Below are 17756 nucleotides of genomic sequence, written 5' to 3' on the forward strand. Positions count from 1 at the left end.
CCTTCAGCAGTTGGAGGACTGAAGGATTAGGGATAAACAAAAATAGAACAGGAGCTCTTCACTATTCAGTGAATAGGGAATACTGCAGCCAAAGTACCTTAAAGTCATTTCTCTTTGGAGGAGACTTGCTGAATGCATTTCAAAAGCCTACCAGACAACTCGGGAAGGTTTTTAAATGTCTCTTAACAAAATACAATGAAGAATGATGGTCTTTAAATAATCTCCAAGTAACAGGTCATGGTATATATTAGCTGTGAAACAGTGGTTCCAAGTTCAAAGCAAGAGTTAACTCCTCACTACATTGTTCTGCTTCCTTCACAAGAAGGAAGAACTTCTTCACTCAGAAGGAAAAAGATCAGGCTATGGATATAGCTGTCAAGAAGATGAAGAAAGTTAATCCAGTTGCATCAGGATTTCAGAACAGTCCATCATTTCAGAAACTGAATGCAAGTGTGACAAACCACCTTGCTTTCCTACTAAACAACTCTGGCTTCAGACTTGCACTCAGCATTGGGCTCCACTTATATGTAGGTAATGTTGTTATTGCCAGGAGAGTTATTATCCACTTATGTTAACATTACTTAGATCAGAATTAGTTTCTTACAGTAATATGGTATATTTCTTACAGTAGTATGGTATAGAGATTGCTTTAGGAAAAAAAAACCCAAACAATTAACCCTGGCATTAAAAGTAGATACAAAATCATAGAACCGTTTAGGCTGGAAAAGATCTGTAATAGCATCGAGTCCAACCATTAACCCAACACTACCAAGTCCACTGCTAAACCATATCCCCAAGCACCCTGTCTATGAGTCTTTTAAATCCCTCCAAGGGATGATGATTCAACTGCTTCCCTGGCCAGCCCACTCCAGGGCTTGACAACACTTTCAGTGAAGAAATTTTTAGTGAGGAAATTTTTTATTATACCCTGATTAATGGCAAATGGCAATTCACCATTACAAAGATTATTGTTTATAATGCACAGGCATCGTTTCTCTAACGTCTCTCAGCTTCATAGTCCATTTCTATACAGCAGGAGCAAGACTGCAGCAGCCGTAGCCACTGGTGAGCTTGCAGCCAGTTCCAATTACTCTCAGAAGCAACTGCATACATCAGACAGTCTGTCATGACAGCCACAGTCCTGACAGCCAGCAACAGCGTGGTACGAAACGCTGGCCCGCACCAGCTCTCCAGCAGAGCAGCGTGCCAGCAGAGCTCCCCAGCCACCCCGGCAGCCCTGGCACCTTCCGTGCTGGCAGCTGCTCTGCAGCAAGCCAGGGGAGCGTGCTGGCAGAGGTGGTCAGGCCATCACCAGCCAGCTAATAGAGCTGTCCTGGCACAGCAGCTGAAGCTGGACAGAATATCTGAAAGACTGTTTTTAAAACCAGTTGAAAGAGCTGTTTTGGCAAGTCTGACCAACAGAGCCTCAGCTGATACAAAAATCAAAATGGAAACAGCCTGTAAAGCTGGTCTTGCACAAAAACTTCAGAGACAAAAGGATGAGAGAGAGTCACTCAGAGGGTGTTTACTTCTGAATGAGCAAAATGGAGTCAATTAAAAAGTACATCTCATCAAATTCAGTAACCGAGATAAAATTTTAGCACTACTGTGTAAGCTTCAGCACTGCAAATATTTCTCTAAGATAACATAACATCTGTTACAAGAGAGATGTTTTTCTAAACATTGCAGAATAATCTGGAGTCAAAATTCAGCAAGTAGCAGGATTTTTCACTCTATTTCACACAGTGGAAAGCTCTAAATAAGGCATATGACAAGAATTTCTTTTTGATGTGAAGGATGCTGATCACTGATCTTCCCAAAGGAATGAGAAGCATGGAAAGCCCATGTACAGAAGAAAATTAAACTTCTTCCTTTTACCCTAAGGCCAATTCCAACTCTTGCCTCTTAGACTTCAGCATCATTGCTATCTGCTCTGCTAGTAGTTTTCATATATTTTCAAATAGTTTCATTTTCCCCACTTATCTCCGCAATTTCTTCAACTCCAGAACTCCAATTTTATATTGCTGCCACTTGAGAGCAGCTCTGGGAAAGCAACCAGGGCATCTGCCCAATTACAGACACCAATACAGGCAACTGATCAACTCTCTGACTATCCAGACAGGAGGAAAAAAACAGCTAGCATGGCATGGTGGACAAAATTGCAAGCAGAAGTCTCACTTTTTTCTTGACCTCATCATTCAAGTCCTTCCTGTCTCTTGTTTCCTAGTAAGTATCCATGAATTTACCAGTAAGAAAAAAAAAAAAAAATCAATCAAACACCAAAAGGAAACAGTAGTGGTCTCTGTTCAAACTGGGTGAGCTGGCAGGGTATGAAGAAAAGAAGTAAATTCAGCACCCTGCATGTGTTACTGAAATTGTTCAGAGAGAATATCTGGAACAGCAGAAGTTTCAAGAGATAAATGGGAAAGTTAGAAACAGAAAGAGAAAGGGAAATAAAACCAAACCAAACAAGAAAAAGACCACCAACAAAAAACATTCCCTGCTGTGCAGGTATCTACAACAGAAGATATACAGCAACCAAAGTAGTACAACTTCTTCAGGCAGACAAAAAAGAAGGTTCTCTTTACTTGGGGGAAAAACGAGAAAGAAAGAAAAAAGAACTATTCACAATTTTGTTCTAATAGTTTTGTTTATCCTGGCCTTGGAGACTTATAGCTGCTGATACATCCCCTCTTGGCTCACCATGGGCAGAACAGCTCAGAGTCCAGTATTCAAGCTGCGCCTGGAAGGGGGAATCTGGCCTTGAAGTGCACTTCTGTGGATCACTGTTCAAGCCTCATTGGTTTGTGTTTATGAGAAGTGATGCTGTTCCAAGTAGCCTCTCTGTGATGAACCATTTAAACAACACATGCAGGGAGCCGAATTTGTCTTAATCTTGCTTATTCTCCCACACAGAGAGGTTTGTATCACGTTACATCTGATTCTAAATGCTAAAGCAATTCAGATGAACAAGAGCAATCACGAAGCACTGAAGAACAACCCATGTCTGTTGCTCACTGGCTCAGATCTATGCACTCTCCCTGTGGCTGTTAGGAACACATTCGTGGCATATTGTACAGAAGGTGTTTGGGTTGTTTTAAGTTGGTTCCTTTGGGGGTTGTGTGGGTTTGTTTTTGTTTTGTTTGTGTTTTGTTCCTTAAGATTTTGAAGTGAGGTTTTATAATTCAGAATCCCTAATACCTTACAGAAAGTTATTGTTTCCAACAGCCAAAATGAAAAATGAGGCTTGAAAGCTCACTGCCTCCCCTTCCCAAAACCAGACTCCCTGTTTTCCTGCAGTTCATAGAATCACAGAATCATTTTGATTGGAAAAGGCCTTTAGGATTATCAAGTCCAACCATTCCCTAACTCCACCAAGTCTGGTGCTGAACCATGTCCCTCAGCACCACATCTCTGCATCTTTGAATCCCTGTCCATGGAGGTGTTTAAACGACCTCCCTCAGCAGCCTGTTCCAGTGTTTGAGAAACCTTTTCATGAATAAGCCTCTTTTAATAGCCAACCTAAACCTCCCCTGGGGCAACTCAAGGCCATTTTCTCTTATGCTATCACTGACCCTCCACCCTCACTACAACCTCCTTTCAGGTAGTTGTAGGTGCTTATTCCTGGATTTCCTATGGCAGGTTAATGTTAATTGTAGCTTTTATCGGACTATACCACTCCCATTTTTGGTACTATGCTATGATTCATAAGCGTCTAAGAGTTTGCATCAATGGTTAATACACACACTCTTACTAAAAAATAGGTTAAGCTTTTTTAATTAGCATGGCTTGCAAGCTAAATAGGATAACCTGAAGTTTTCTCCTGTATATATAAGACCCAGATTTTCAATCTTTCCACAGCAATGTACCCTTGTGGCCAAGAGAGCCAATGGCATTCTAGGGTGCGTTAAGAAAAGTGTGTCCAACAGGTCTAGAGAGGTTCTTCTCCCCCTCTACTCTGCCCACACCTGAAATACTGTGTCCAGTTTGGGCTCCTCAATTCAAGAGAAACTGGGATCTATGGGAGAGAGTCCAATGGAGAGCTACACAGATGATTAAGGGACTTGACCTCTCCTATGAACAAAGACTGAAAGAACTGGGGCTGTGTAGTCCTGAGAAAAGGCAGCTGAGAAGGGATCTTATTAATGTCTATAAATATCTATAAAAGCTGAAGGTGCCATTCTCTTTCTGGTGATACCCAGTAAAAGGACAAGGAGCAATGGGCACAAGCTAGAAGACAGCAGGTTCCACCTCAACCCAAACAGAAACTTCTTTACTGTGAGGGTGGCAGAGCATTGGAACAGGCTGCCCAGAGAGGTTATGGAGCCTTCTCCTCTGGAGACTTTCAGAACCTGCCTTGATGCATTTCCTGCGTGACCTGCCTTAGGTGATCCTGCTTTGGCAGGAGGGTTGAACTAGATGATCTCTAGAGGTCCCTCTCAAACCCTAACATTCTATGATTCTGATTGCTAAGTCTAAATTAAGTTGTTAAGTAGGCAAGGTGGACAGCTGTACCTAAAAGAAAGCATTTTAGACCCAGTTTGTGCCAACCGGTTCCATTAACAAGGCCACAGCAGAAAAGCTACTTTCAATCAATATATTTCAGCAGCAAACTCATTAGGCAATAATCAACCAGAATGTGTGTGCCTCATGCACTGCCTCACACAGACCTCCTGGAGCTGGTGCAGCTGTATGCAAAGTGTAGCCTAAAGCATGCAGAGTTTTTTCAGTTATTCACCACAGAACAGCTATTCTAGTGGATGTAAATATACTCCAAGGTGTAAACGGGGAAAAGCTCTTCTGCAATCATACAAAGAATCCATTAATCCTTGAAGAGGGACACAGATCAACTGTACTCCTGGTGGAAACTGGACCACCTCTGTCTCATCATCAGATAAAGTTTATCACTGTGATACATGAGATACTGTTTAAAATTACACCTAGGCCTCCTCTTAGAAGAAGCAAAGCAGACATAGTGGTAGAATTTAAATGGGGAACATTACTCATGGTATGAAATTATGCACCTAAAGTTCTTTTTAAGCATATTTCTTCATTGTTCAAAGTCATCCAAGGCAGAGGAAAAAGCTCAAACATCTGTTGTTTTAAGCAGTAAACTGCCTGGGTACAGGTGGAAGCAGCTCAAGTATATTAGGTGTCCCATCCTGTTTGACATTCAACAGCATGGATTTCTGCATGGCTTAAAGAGCAAACAGTAATCAGCCAGACAGCAGCTTTGTGCTTGTTTTCATAAAAATACAGGAAAGCCAATTGCAGCAAACATCCAACCTTCAACAGGAGACATGTCTTCTCTAGCTCCCAAAGCTGGGAGTAACAGAGCCAATTAATAATAATGGACTAAAAGGTTACTACGCTTTTTTTCCCTCCCCAGTGCTAAACTAAAAAGCTAGACTTGCAACAAGCCACTTCTTGCTGCATGTGGAGTTGTACTATTTGTGTGCTGACTGCAGCTTGCTAAATACAGTACTAATGATGTCAGACATGACCACACACTTGCCTAAGTAAGACTTACGCCTCTAAAGAGCCAGAAATTAATGGTCTGACATTTGCTTTCCCATGATTCATGGAGTTTCAGGAATTGTTACAAAGTACTAGGAGGGGCAATGGAAGGCCTAGTAAAATACTGGATTAAGAAAACCCTCAGTACAGCAACACTTGAAAATACACTTATCACAGCTGTAATTACAAACCCAAGTGGCCACAGCTGATCCCTAACCACAAACACTCCCTCAGTCTGCATGACGAAGAAAAAAAAAATGTACTGTGGCCTTATTAAACAAGCATTTCCTTGTACCTGTTGTGAAGGTTCTACTAGTTTAACCTGTTTATATAAACTCAGACCAAGACACTGCAAAATTAGAGCACTAACTACCTCAAAGTCCTCAGGTTGTTCAGATTTTCATAGGTCTCACCACTGCCTTTGTGCTGAATTGTTTCAGTAAGGGAACTTCAGTCCCATTCAGCTATGGTTTGACATCACCACTGCCTCTAACAACTGCTGAGATGACTAGTTCCAGGAATCCAGACCAGGTATTTTTCACTGTAATGTACTGATCAAACTGTGGGTGTCTCAGTGTATTTGGGTTATGATATTCTTAATGAATTTTCAAAGAGGTCAAGCTGCTTACTTTGAAATAAAAGCTTAAATTCTCAAGCAGTGCCTGTCAAAACCAGAAGTATTTTCACTAAGTAATTTTCTCCTAAGCCTGATTGTGACACCAGTCTAGCTAAGAATTCCTTACGGTGCTTATTTGTCAACTGGACTAACAATGATGCCAACTGAGGTAGCCAAGTATGACAGTAATATGGATTTAAAAGGTCAAATTTTGCCAGTTTTGGGATGTTTTATTTTAGTATCACTTTGATATCAATCACAGAAAAATACTAAAGAAGATGATTAAGATACTACTCTGTGTACACATAGTGGATGGGACAAAAAGAATCTCAGACTGTACTAACAAAACATCAGGTTGGACTTTACAGCAGCTTTTTACTGACAAAGACAAGGAAGCTTTGGAGCAGGTTGCCTGGGGAGGTTCTCTAGATCTACTCAGATTCACTAGATGCCTTTAAGAAGGTTAAAGAAACAGATCAGAAGTCAACAGTGACTTGGGAAAGTAGATAAATAAGGGGTGAGTTTCAAAGTTCCTTGTGCATTTTTGTCATCCTCCACATACTGGAAATGATAAAAACATCTATGTCTACATGTACGTCTCCACCTATATACATTCTATGACCCCAGTTTAAGAAACAAAACTATGAACAAGTGCTGCAAAGGACTTTATCTACCTAATGAATAGTGAGCTCATATGGAAGATGCATGAGAGGGAAAGCAAGAAAAAAAAAATTGCAAGAAATACGAACCTGCTCCTGGATCTATGCTCTAAGCAAAATGAAACAACTGTTAAGAGAAAACTAAGAAAGAGCTCAAAGTCTCTTTTGGTGCAATGATTCCAGAATTTTTTGGCAAGACAAGCAGGAAAGGTTCAAATGCCTGTTCTGTGCCAGGTATGGTAACACAGTAGTCACTGTGAGGTTTATTGCTAGCTTGTAAGCCTCATTAGGATCCAAGTTCTGTTCACTTTGTATCTTTGATTTTACTCATAAGACCAGAAAAATTACTCTTTTTTTCCCCTTGGCTTCAACTACTATACAAAAACATTTTGAGCTACTCAGAAATTTTTGTGTGTTCAGCCATAAGGGGAAAAAAGTTAATTACACGATCCAATTAGGCATTTAATGCCCCCAGGCCAAGTCACTGTTTGTCCACAGGAGGCATGAATGATCAGGGTTTATCTCACTTTGTAAAAGTTGTGTTTATCATTTTTCCGTAACTGAAGTATCAGCAATCTGATATTTCTCATGCCTTATGAAATTGAGCCAAAAATGGCTAAACCTACTTGAATTTAGCTCAGATGTCAGTTTATTCTGAACATGTTCTGTTTCTCTTCCTATATACAATGTCAAAATTCAGGGCTGAATTTCTGAGAGTGCAGCACACACACCAGGGCTCAGCTGAAAAGAAATGGGTACAGTTGAGCACGTGAGATAAAACAAGCCTCTATTTTGGAGTCTAAATGTGAGATAAATATTCTAGAGTTAAAAAAAAACCAAAACAAAACAAAACACCACCACAATGAAAACACACCTAAAACCCCAAACAACCAACCACCACCAAAAGACAAACACCACCAAAAAAGTATGACTACTTGCTTTCAGAATCACTACAAGTTAAAAATTATATGCAGGAATGGTCTACTTTGCATTTCACTTACAGAACACATAAGAAGTATTTAAGAAGTTTCCTCTATGGAACAGAAAATATCACAGTACCATGGATTTTTAATCCAAAACTCATTAAAGAATCGAAAGACTTCAGTTATCTCATGTTTTGCATATATGAAATCTGTGTGCACACATGAAAAATCTTTCCTAAGTTCATAAATAGATTTTTTTTTTCCGGTAATGAAAAATCTAAGTCTATTTGAGGAGGAGGACAAAACCTTTCTGCAGCTGCAATACAATGCACAAAGCTAAAAGACTCAAACTGAAGACAAAAACATCTTTGGCTGCTGCTACAGGAGGAACTTAGAGATAGCACAGACATTTTACTTTCAAACATAAGAAACCAGCAATAAAAGAAAAAATACCACACCAAAACTGCTTTGATCTGTAATAACACAAAAAGCATTGGCACTTGGTGTTTTTACCTCAGTAACCTGATGCTTTGTTACAGGCTACCAGTGCTCTGCTACTGAGACGCCACCAAGCTGTGGGCTCCCACTCTCTGCCTCTTTCTTGTTTTGAAAGCAGAGAAAATAACTGTCCCTTGGTACTTACTGCTGGAGACTAGAAAGTCTAATATTTCAGTTATGAAGGAAAGTGAAGAGATTCCTACAAAGGAACAAAAACTGGTCACTTTTCATGCCATAAAGACATGATGGCTATAGTAGATTTTAACACATAAGGAAGCTATATGAATTGTGCACTAATTTGCCTTCATATAGTCCAACAAATTTACATATCTTCAGCATTTGATGTGCTTGGCTGGATGCAGAAACGTGCTGTAACTCATCAGGTAATCATCTCCAACATATGGGCATACAAGAAGGTCTAAATACCAGCTTACACAATATGCATTAGTGCTTGCAGTCCCTGCTTGCATTGCCAGATAGAGTAACGTCATGATTTTTATAGCACATAATGGCTACTGCTAAATATCACTATGCCAGGACTTTTAAAAAGAAAATTCCAGAACTTAAACAGTGCTTCATCCAGTTTATGCACACAAGCTCAGCCAAAGAAGTCATAGAATGGCTGAGGTTGGAAGAGGCCTTAGAGATCATCTACTCCACTCTCCCCACCATGGGCAGGGACACCTCTCAACTAGACTCAGCTGCTCAAAGCCTCATCCAACCAGCCCTTGAACTCCCCCAGGAAGGAGGCATCCACAGCTTCCCTGGGCAACATATTCCAGAGCCTCACCATCCTCACACTGAAAAGCTTCTCCCTAAGATCCAATCTAACCCTATTCTTCCTCAGCCTCAAACCATTTTCCCTCTCCTACTGCTAGACACCCTTCTGAAAAATCCCTCTACAGCCTTCCTGTAGGATTTCTTCATGTTTTAGAAAGCAGTTCTAAGGTCCCTCTCAAGTCTTCTCTTCTCTAGGCTGAACATCATCCTAGCTGAGGTGTTCCAGTCCTTGGATCGCCTTATGATTTAATTTTTTTTTTTCTCCAGAATAAAAGTATGCAAATTTTTACTCAAGACCATGAAAAAGATCAGATTCCCACTGAAACAGTCAACTCCAGGTGAACGCATTTCAGAGGCTGCAGCCCAACACTGCCCAGGCCTAGAAATATTCAAAAACAAATTAACAAATGTACCAACAACAAGAATAAAAAAGTGATTTCCCAAAGCATTTCCATAACTTGCATAAAGACATCAATTACAATAGCTTGTCTTCTGAATTAATGATTCATAGTGATGGATTATTCATGCAAGTTGGCCAGCTGAACATTACACTTTGACTCTTGGGAGAAAGTATAGCATGTCTTAATTAACTCTATTTTGTATAAGACACAACACGGGAAAAAACATTGTTTCTCTAGTCAACCAGGTAAAGTGTAAGAAAATAAAATGTGTGGTAATTTAAATACGAAAAAAGTAACCTTCAGCAATCTTCATAATCCATATTTGAAGTGAACCAGCAAGAGGACGTTGTCTCAAGTGAGTTTTGTGAAGCAGTTCCAAATTGCTATTTTGTTGAATGAACTGATTTCAGATCTATTTCATTTAAGCATGAAAAATGTGGAAATTTCATGTTAATATGCTGTTTCCTGTCGTATGCACATCCTTGCAAGACTCCAGTGATGGCACAATTTCTCCTTTCAAAAGGATATCAAGTATTTTCACATCCTTGAGTGAAATTCAACTCACCACTGAATTTTTCTGAGTGAATGATGTGTTATTATCTCAAACATTTTGTAAATGAATGCTGCACCCTAACAGCCTCCTTGAACGTAGGTAATATTTATATGTTGTGTAAGGCTCTTGATGACATTTGTTACTCTGATCAGGACAGTGCAAAAATACCTCCACAATTCACACAACCTCTATGATTTACCATTGTTAGCTTTCAAAGTGTTATTCAATCATTGTATTGAAAGATTTACAAAATAAGAATGGAAAGTCCATGATAAATGTTACCATTTATCCTTACAGTAAGTAAAATGAATGATCTAATATCTCTAAAAATCTATACAAGCTGCTCTAGGACAGCAAAGACTGCCAAGCCTGATGAATTATATGACCACCTTAGTTGCTTACATGGCTTATATACAATACATTAAGGTTGTTAAAAGTATTAATCACATTCAAATAGACCTTTACCTTTTCATAAACTAATACCCTGATGTCTCACACTCATTACTGGATTGTATTTTACGAGTAGGAAGAATCTGTTTTCATTTTATATTGGAGAGGCACAGGTTAAGTATAGATTAAATGACTTCACTACCAAAGGATCTAAAAAGAAGTAAGCTCTTTTTCTTCTTCCTTTAAAATGATCCTATCCAGTTGTGTTATCTTCTCTGAGCTCCCAAAACAATCCTTAGAGTCTTCAAGAGCAAAATTTAATTTTGTCCTTGCTCGCTTGGTGCTTCGGCAGTATTTCTGGGGATTCTCCTAAAGCCTTACAATTCATAAGGAATTAAGTAATAATTCAAAGGTATGATAGTTACATAGATAAGGATTAGGAAAGGATGGTGAATATCAATCCAACTAGAATCATAAGATTGTAGAATCATTTGGGCTGGAAAAGATCTCCAAGATCATAGAGTCCAACTGATAAGCAAATGGTGCCAAGTGTACTACTAAGACATGTCCCTAAGTGCCTTGTCTACAAGTTTTTTGAACACCTGCAGGGACAGCAATTCCGTGCCCTCCCTGGGCAGCCTGTTATAGGGCTTAACCATTCTTTCAGGGAAGATTTTTTCCTAATGGCCAATATAAACCTCCTCCAGTACAATCTGAGGCCATTTCCTCTCATTCCATCACTTGTTACCTGGAAGAAGAGACTGATCCCCACCTCACTAAAATCTCCTTTCAGAGAGTTGTAGAGGGAGAAGTTCCTGCCTCAGCCTCCTTGTCTCCAGGCAGCTTCTGTTCTTCAGACTCTTCACCAGCTTTGCTGCCTTTCTCTGGACACACTCCAGCACCTCAATGTCCTTCTTGTAGCAAGGGGCCCAAAACTGAACCCAGTATTTGAGGTGTGGCCTCATCAGTGCAGAATACAGGAGGACAATCACTGCTCTTGTCCTGCTGACCACACTATTTCTGATACAGGGCCAGATGCTGTTTGCCTTCTTGGCCATCTGGGCACACTGCTGGCTCAAATTCAGCCAGCTGTTGATCAGTACTCCCAGGCCCTTTCCTGCTGGGCAGCTTTTCCAGCCACTCCTCTCTCCAAGCCTCTAGTTTCTATCAAGCCTGAAATGACAAGTGGAAACACATCCTAAATTTGCCTCTAAAGGGCTTTCACTACAGGCAAGGATAATACCCTGTTCAGCCTACCTCTGTGTAACAACCCTGAGATGCAGATTTGAGTTTGTGTTGATTTCTCTCCTTCCAAATACAAGATTTCATAGTGCTCTTGTTGATAAATATGCTTCAACCTCTTCAAGAATTTATTTGCTTTGTGGCTGAGTGAAAGCTAGCTCTCTTCAAGCTAAGGGGTATTTTGCTGTCACTTCATATATGAGGATCCAGCATCAGTTATGCCAAATTCACAAGTGTGTTGTGTTTTGATATTGTGTGTATGTTTTCTTCTCTCACATTCGTATATGAGAAATTACCAATGGCATTTTTTTGCTTCATGCATATCATCCCCTCAAAATAAATCTACTTACAGTCAGTTTGTTTCTTACTCACTTTCATGGGTATTTTCACTGTAGCCCCTGCTGCTCCACATCCCTCAAAATTAGACTTTTCTGCTTGCTCATTTTCCTGATATTTGCTTTTCTTGGTATCTCTTCAGATCCAATATCTTGCTTTCTCTGGTATTTCAACTCAGAGCAGATGGGAACTGCTAGATATAGATGATGCCAAGTAACTTCTGTGCAAAGAGAGACTCCAAAAGCTCCAAAATCCACATAGGTTTTTGTGCTATCATGACATTTTCTGTGCCTCAGAGATGCCAAGGAAGCCTATCGATGGCACTCTCTTTCTGGAAATGGAGAAGCAGCATGGTAGTAGCATGCAGTGACCACACAGGAGATAGTAAATTGAGGAGCTGCATTCAGGCATGCAAGGCATGTGAGACTTCAGAACCTGTCCCCAGAAAGTATGAGAACGTTTACATCTACAAAGCACCACAGTTTCAGACTGCTTAGTCCTACCAGGCATCATCCTTCTCTACAGTTAGGCATGGGCACCAAGAGAGACCAATAAAACAGGCAAACAGATGAAGAGGGAAGGCCCAGTACAGATGCAGATGAATGACCTAAGTCAAAGTCGAACCACCCCTTCCAGACTTTTACTACTCTCAGTTACAGACAGACAACACATAATCCCTACCCTGTGACAGGCAGAATGAAAATGGGATCATAGCAAGCAAAGACCAAAACCGTGTAGAACGGGAAGGGTTCAGCTCTGCGTCTTCTATGTCTGCAGCTTAAGCACTAGATGGTTGCTATTCCAAACACCTTGCTTGAAAGATTCTGTCCTCCTCTTCCCAGCTCCTGAATTTGCAGCCCTCCGCTAATAGCTTCTTTGGATAGAGAGAACTATGAGAATGGATGTGTTTATGAATTCTGTGACTGGACTAATCAGAGCCGGAGCCACAGCACAAGGGTTAAAAAAGAAGACAGCCCATCACACATCCAGTTGTGAAGCAAGACCTTGCTTTTCATGCTAGACCAAGAAGTGCAGCAGGCACATTAAATATTAAACTAGAAGTCTCTTCTGTCATCTTCATCATCAGCTTTGTCAAATATTATCTGAATCTTCATTTTAGAACTGCAGAGCCAGATATGGGGGGTTTGGGTTTTTCTTAAATACCAGAAACACCTGCTGCCTGCACAATGTTACCCTGATGTGTCGGTGTGAGCTGAAACTCCCCCACCACCACCAAGTAACCAGGCTAGCCCAGTCTGGAAGCAAATGAAGGCTGTATTTACAAGCAGAGTCTACAATCTACGATGAAATGCAATGAATATGTACAAATATACAAAATTCACAACAAATATATACAATCAACAGAAAAGCACAACCGATCTCCCTTTGCTTCCCCCCAAGGGGACCCTCCCAAAGGGGCCTCTCTCTCTCCCAGGAGCTTCCCCCCCAGACCCCCCTGGACAGAGAAGCAGAGTTTGTTAAGCAGAAAGTTGTTAACTTAGCTGCCAAGGTCAGTGTGTGTTATCTTCAGCCAGAAGAGAAGAAGAAACAGCAGCCAGACAGCCCAGCAACTGCCCCCACTGCAGAACGCAGAATGTGCAGAATGCCTACTTTGTTCTGGGTAATAGTTCTTAAACATTTCTATCTATCCAATGGAAGTGTTTAGAGCAATCAGTATTTTGCTTTCTTATACCCAATAGTGACTTACTTACACTCTTTCACTTTCTCTGTCTTGAACTTTGCAAGGAAAAAATTAAAAAGACAGTTTCAAACCATCACACCCTGAATAAATAATGTTACTTTAATAAAGAGAGGTTTATTCACCATATGTAACTGCACATGCTTTTAAAGGCAAAACAGAATTACTACTGTGTTTTAAAAGTCCATATGCAGTTTAATGAGAGACTAGTTTATTTCTCTCTAGTACTTGTAAGAATCATTACGTATCTTCCAACTCCCACTAATCACTTTGGGCTTGGCAGACATTACTGTTTCTTCCTCCTGCATTTTTGAATAAATCTGAAATTAACAAGTCAATAAATTGACATATTTACAGTAAAAATAACTTGGCTCCCCTCTCTTCTTCCTCCCACTTCTTATGTTTCTCTGTGCAGATGAAAAGGTTATCTTGTTCACCTATAGGCTTTACGGATACTTAGAGCAATTTGGGTAAGGGACCTCAGCATCTTTCCTTTACATCAAGAGGATCTCAAGTTGCAGACCTGATATTACAGTAAGCTGTTCACGTTGATCTTAGGCTTTGATTAATAGCTTTAAATAGTTTAGAAACTAGAGCAAATGCTTCTTCAGAAAAAAGATAGCTGAGAAAGAAAACATGAGTTGCCTCAGTGAACTCAAATTGCTATGTGAAGTACACAATCATTAAATGCTCCAAGAACTGCTTTAATTTAAACGTGGAAAGAAAAGCATTTGAAAAGGGCAGATTCAGTGTACCAATTAAAATAGATGTCTTAAATCTTTGAACCTGTTTTCTTTATAACTACAACTTACATAACTGAAACGTATGGGGAAAACTGGGGCAGCAAACCTTACCTCAGAGTTAGGAATAGTTACTGAGAAACAACATTTTGCTATTCTGTCAAGGAAGGAGGCAACCTCCAGTGGCTAAGTGATCATGAGGAGTTCAGACAGGCTGTCTTTGGCAAAGTACCCACGCTCCTAACCCTACCTTGACATGACAGTCAGTTAAAAAAAAAAATCATGTTGAAAAGTACATGTCCAAGTTCTCCAACTTACTCCAAACTTCTCCAGGAGAATCAAGGGAATGGCATTGCTGCTCAAAAAGTAACAGATGCAAAACTCAACTAGTGAGGAAGCGTTTGGGTGGACTATCTTAGTGCAAAGGCAATTAAAGTGTTTGCTTTCCTCTGGTGTTTAAGCAAAGCTCTCAGAATTCAGTCAGAATTCCAAATGTAAAACAAAACCTTAAAAATGCTGTTCAAAAAAAAAGTTAGAAAGGAAGTGACAGTTCACACTTCTCAGATGAGGAAGTCCCCCAAAGGCACTGTGAATACAGCAACATGGATGACAAAAATAGATGAAAGCAGAAGAGCAGAGGAACTGAAGCTCTTCCAAGGTTTGGAGAGAGCTGTCTTAGCTAAAAAGTGCTTGGTCTGGTAGATATAAGAAATCCCACTGCACACGTGGTACAGTTTCAATTTAAATTCTGACAGAATACATCTTTCTAGTAGAAGCTCCATCAAGTCATCATGGGTTTAGAGTTGTCAGACACACAGAGCAGATTGGAAACAGCTTACATTATTAAGCAATTATTTGTTCAGATGTAACGGTAATGGTGAAAGACTGCAGGGCTGAAGTACATAAATGAATGGAAAGACATCTTCTGATTAACAGGCTGGCTGCTTGGTTAAAACCAAATACAACCCCATGGGTTTAACTTCCTTCTTCCAGACGGTGTATTACTTGTCATTATTGATTCTTCCTGCAAAAATAGTCTCAAGGTCTGAAAACATAATTCTCAAGAATTATCATAATATTTAAACACTCAACTAAACCAAAAATCCTTTGCAAGCCAGGAGGTCAAATCTTATTAACCCAAAAGCCAGACACATATTTAACTTATTAGTTTGTATCAGTAAGAAATTTTCTCCTTTCCCATCTCACGGCTCCAGCTGCTTTGCAATGACTCTAAAAGACCAAGAAGGATGCAGATAACTCATGCAGCTTTTATCACATTAGCCACAGTCTGCAGTTTGCATAATCATTAGCTTTGAAGTGTATTAAACAAAGCAGGACATGACCTTACAGTTGATACTTTAATCACACCACATAAAACCAATTTTTTATCATACATACTTTTTAATGCCACCAAAGGAGATGCTATTCAGAACCGCTCAAAACACAAACAGGCAGAAATGAACACCAGTGCTGCACAGCCCAGGGAAGCTAGACAGTGACCACACCACCAGGAGGGTTCCTGCTTTTAAATGCAGAATCACCAGACGACTCCCAACATGTATGCACCTCTCACTTTGCCCAGGCTGAGGGATCAACAAGCAGCAGAATGTGTGCATGTGTACCAGACTAACAGACAAAAGAAACTGAAGCTTTTTGGTTTAAAATAATAGTGTAGTGTAGCTTTTCTTATTAGCATAGATCATTTATCCACATTTATGTTTAGTATAATAAGCAGTTATCTTTTTAGGGGGAAGGAAAGTAAAAGAGATGACCTGGCATTCTTACAGTGACATCTGGAAATTGAAGATATTTTTTTCATACAGGAACCCATCCTACTTGAATTTTGTGTTGTTAGAGACCTTCTCCAGCATAATCCTCCTTTCTAATAACTGTACTAAGGTATTTACACTATAAAAAAATATATTCCTTATGTGATTGATGCAGTTTACTTACATCCCTAGCATTGTGTAATGCTTTAAATACCAAGTGCAAAGATAAATTTTAAGTCCCAAACTTCACAGTTATTATTGAATTGTGGGATTAATTTGTTGTCTTTCACTGCTTAGCTTCATCATCTGCAGCACAATTTTCAAAGAAGTTTAAGGAAAAGGTGTTGTTCCGTCAAGTAATTTAAGATTAAGAAAGCATTTCCTTTCCTCCTGCAAAAATACTTGTTACATTATTGCCTACCACCACTAAGTTCCTATAACCTTTTGTCATTCAGTTCACAAGACTAGCAGCGCTCAAAAGATGAGATTTAAACCCAAGAACTGAAACGATATTTCCAATTTTAACTACTCTGGTGTTTCAAGTATTTGAGGAAAAACAGAAAGTTGTCACTGATCACAGCTGGCTATACAGCTATCTCTCCCTACCATCACTACAGTGACCTGTAGCCAGAGAAAACAAAGATAAATAGATATTTATTTTTAAAGCCATGTTTACACACTTATTTTTAATATTCTTTTGAACACACAGCCTAATTAGATGAGTCCTGAGTACAGGACAGATGGACCCTATATCAATTCTTATTAAGCCTGTGCTTAGCAAAGATAGAATAATGTATTGCCTATGCAGAACATGGATTGTCAGAAACTATTTTAAGAGGCATTCAGCCATGCCTAAAATGTGTCTTCATGGCTGATGAGCAGCCCAAAAACAAATTTGAAATTTTAAGGATAAAAAAAAAGACACAAAACCAAAACATTAGATGTGTTAGTTGAAAAGGACTCTAAAGAGTTCAGAGGAGTTAGATCTCAATGTGAAGAGTCCTAACAGCACTAAACCCTCTACACCAGTACATTTTATCATGCATAAGATTAAATTTTGAATTAAGCTATTCATAAACACATTTACAGAATAAATTTCAAAAGAGCTATAACAATATCGCATTCCTAGAATTCTGCTAGACTACCTGTGCTAGACCACACATCTTCCATTTCAGAGGAAGAGAGGGGAGGAACCAAGAAGAGACCCAAGTCTTAAGGAAGAATACAAAACCTCACCACTCCAGCACACTCCTGCAGGGAACAAGTCACTTGGCAGCTCAGAGGTGCATTAACCCTAGGCCATTTTTGGAATCGACTTCAGCCAGCAGTGCTGTAGTTAAACCATTCAGTGGGCCAACAGACACAGAGCATGTTCTGTGGTTTCAACAAGTGTGACAGTAGATGAGTGACAACTTCATGAATACTTTCACATACATATGAACAAATTCACTGAACATGGATGATGAAGAAACAGAGTCAAAGCAAATTTAAAAACAGTCTTGAACTCAGCTTGAGAATGTCAATGTATAAGATAGTCCTGTGAAAATGAATTTTGGAACTCATGACTGCCTTTATTAGCAACCTTAGTATTGCCACACACCATCACCTTGTATCAGCTCTTAAATTAGCTGTG

Source organism: Indicator indicator, chromosome 13, assembly GCF_027791375.1.
Source record: "Indicator indicator isolate 239-I01 chromosome 13, UM_Iind_1.1, whole genome shotgun sequence".
Classification (NCBI taxonomy): domain Eukaryota; kingdom Metazoa; phylum Chordata; class Aves; order Piciformes; family Indicatoridae; genus Indicator; species Indicator indicator.